This window comes from Schistocerca cancellata, chromosome 2 (assembly GCF_023864275.1).
Source record: "Schistocerca cancellata isolate TAMUIC-IGC-003103 chromosome 2, iqSchCanc2.1, whole genome shotgun sequence".
NCBI classification, from domain to species: domain Eukaryota; kingdom Metazoa; phylum Arthropoda; class Insecta; order Orthoptera; family Acrididae; genus Schistocerca; species Schistocerca cancellata.
Genome location: NC_064627.1, coordinates 1,134,882,237 through 1,134,885,537, shown reverse-complemented (window position 1 = coordinate 1,134,885,537; position 3,301 = coordinate 1,134,882,237). Strand labels below are relative to the sequence as shown.

The 3,301-nt window shown below is 45.8% G+C and overlaps 1 pseudogene; it reads right to left on the bottom strand.

Annotated features, from left to right (window-relative positions):
- Positions 1 to 1,155: 1,155 nt before the first annotated feature.
- Positions 1,156 to 1,273, bottom strand: LOC126163586 (5S ribosomal RNA; annotated as a pseudogene).
- Positions 1,274 to 3,301: the final 2,028 nt, after the last annotated feature.

The window sequence follows — 3,301 nt, the reverse complement described above, 5'->3', positions numbered from 1 at the left end:
ACCAGTGTCAATGTGTTCTTTTTTCCATTTCCAGGAGTGTATTTCGTATTGTGATTGCCTACAGTGCCATATTTTCATGTGCTGCCAGAAAAATGAAACTACTATTTCTTTTAGCATACTTCATAAGGGCACTGATTAAGGGAGTGGATTAGAGTAAAAACTTTTTTTCAGTCTAATTTTTATTGGCTTAGAATGTTCCTTTGAGAGTCTATTTTTAAGATTCAGTCATATAAAATGTACCATAGGTCTTAACGTATGTTAAAAGTAAGATTTACTGGAAGAGGGTCTGGTGCATCCCAGTGGTCCAATGCCATCTATGTAACACTACAATGTTTACCAATAGAATGAGGGACGTGTTAGTTTCGTATAATAACACAGAGGGCATTTGTAGCAACTGAAATACTACTCTCAACATGATTTCTCGCCGTATCATCATTCGTTTATGGTAAACATTCGGAATGCACGTACTTGTCCTGCGCCTGCTTAACTTGCCATTTCGCTTGTTCTTATATAAGATAAACCACAAGTGCATGAAAATGACAAACTTATTTGTATGGATAGAAAAGGTACGACAAGTAACGCTTCAATTTGTATTCAGTGCCAGTCAATGAATACAATTTAGTCAAAATGAGGGTGTTTCAACATCAGCGAAAAAAGAGACCAGCTGTATGGTGCTGGCACTGCCGATTAAAGTTTTGTTAAATTTCAATGTTAGATAACACAATTTGAAACTTTAAACACTTGTTTTTTCAAAACAATATTTTTCAAGTTGATGGGAGCTGTAACGCGTGAAATATACCTGCAATTATATTAAACCTTTTTGTAATTTAAGAGTCAACGTTTTTTTCTACTGTAGCACGTAGGATTTTTGCGTTACATTTAATTTCGATTTTTGGTGGACGTTTTTAAATTGACTTTTATTTTAGAGTACCATCAGTTTGTTAAAAGCCCTAGCACTCCGTCTTCAGGCCATAAGTGGCCCATGGGGACCATCCGACCGCCGGGTCGTCCTCAGGTGAGGATGCGGATAGGAGGGGTGTGTAGTCAGCACATCGCTCTCCCGGTCGTTATGATGGTTTCCTGTGACCGGAGCCCCTACTATTCGGTCGAGGAGCTCTTCAATTGGCATGACGAGGCTGAGTGCACCCCGAAAAATGGCAACAGCGTATGGCGGCCCGGATGGTCACCCATCAAAGTGCCGGCCAGGTCCGACAGCGCTTAACTTCGGTGCTCTGACGGGAACCGGTGTATCCACTGCGGCAAGGCCGTTGCCAGTTTTGATCAAACAATTTTGAAAAGATATTTCTACGTATTACGTTAGGCAATTTCACCGGTTTCTAAGTGGTTTTTGAAATTTTGTTCTTGGTTGAAAATTGTGGCGTTTGGAGCTCCTTCTGTCAATATCGTGTAGTGTCCCCTGCGTGCGATATCTGTACTTAAAGAAAATACATATTACAATATTAAGGGTATACGCCAAAGACCTTAAGTCAGTTCTGTAATTTGTTATTTTACTGAAAAAAATTCTTGGATATCGGTTCCGAAATCGAGCATTATCGTCGTCTATCCCGTTACTGAACGTATCTGTGGTGTTTAAGCATCCTTGGATGTATACAGCCCGCACTACAACATTCGGAATAGACAGATTGATTACAACCACCCGGTACATCTATAAATGCATGTATATGTCTCAGATGCGTCTAAGGTCTAGGATGGAAACGTTGAAATCCCAAGATGAAATGAAGACCGTTTAATTGAAGTCGGATCGAAAATTCCGTTCCCCTAACTTGCTCCATTGACTGAAAAGGTTTTTACATATTCCGATATAGGGAAACCACGTGAGAACATCTTGCTTTACACGCACGGGTAGTAGGCTACCCGGAGTTGCCTCCAACTAATTCCCAACGTTGCTATTTCCCCCTTCCCTCCCCTCTCACTCCACTCTACCTCCTTTCTCTTTCTCTCAGAGTGAGCGTGTGTGTGTGTGTGTGTGTGTGTGTGTGTCATGCCCTCCAGCATGACCTTCCCCTTGCTCACTGCCGCTGAACTTTATTACCTCCCGCTGTGCACATTCAGCGGAGCGGCTGCAGTCGTTCTCCATAACCTGCCGGCGCCCCGTGGACTCACACCACGGCGGTCCCGCTTTGCCGCCCCCCAGCCACCGCGCCGTCACTGCGCAGATTAAAGCCGGTGATTAACCGGGGTCGTCCGCGCCACGCCGCGCAGACACCGCTCATAATATTTTCAGATCGATTCCTCGTTAGCGCGGATACCCAGCTACCGCCGGGCCGGCTCTGGCTGCCCCAGTGTACCGCCCCCGCCGCTGCGGCTGCGTTCCCACCCTACGCACCAGCCACCCCCTAACCCCCTCAACCTCCTGCCCTCCCCACGCCCTCCTCTGCGGCCTAACTGGGTGCTCAGTTGAGCCGCTGGAACAATGAGCCTATTATGTAAATCTAATTTAACTGTGAGGCGGACCGAATGGGAACTGTGAAATGGCTCTGGCCGAAATACAATGCCACCGCGGGCGCGGTCGCTTCCCCCACTGACACCATTATACGTCAGGCGAGCGGCCCAGCTGGGAAGCGTGCAGCGACCTCTGCTCGCGCTGCGCCGCGGGACTGCCTACCGAGGCAGGGGAAAAATAGCGGCAAAAAGGATTCCGTTTGTTCTGCTTACTGATCACTTAATCCTTTGACCAGCCCTGCGGTCGTAAAAGTTTATCTGTGAGAGCATATAAAGTAGGTCCATAACAGCGCTCGTGAACAGGAGGTCATCACTTAAATTTACGGCCCTTCTCGGGCGTACACTCGCGCACACACACTCAGGCTGACGGAAATGGGAAATGATAACATCACGAATACCTCGACTGAATGTTACTAAGCTGTCATTACACCAATGCATACGGGGTATTCATACAGTTTTCTGAATGATGTTAGTTGTAACATCTCAATGGAAAGAAGTCTTCCGAAGTAAGTGACATTTCAGTTGCGCCGCAGGGGAGTGTCGTAGGACCGTTGCTATTCACAACATACATAAATGACCTTGTGGATGACATCGGAAGTTCACTGAGGCTTTTTGCGAATGATGCTGTGGTATATCGAGAGGTTGTAACAATGGAAAATTGTACTGAAATGCAGGAGGATCTGCAGCGAATTGACGCATGGTGGAGGGAATGGCAATTGAATCTCAATGTAGACTAGTGTAATGTGCTGCGAATACATAGAAAGGAAGATCCCTTTTCATTTAGGTACAATATAGCAGGTCAGCAACTGGAAGCACTTAATTCCATAAATTATCTGGG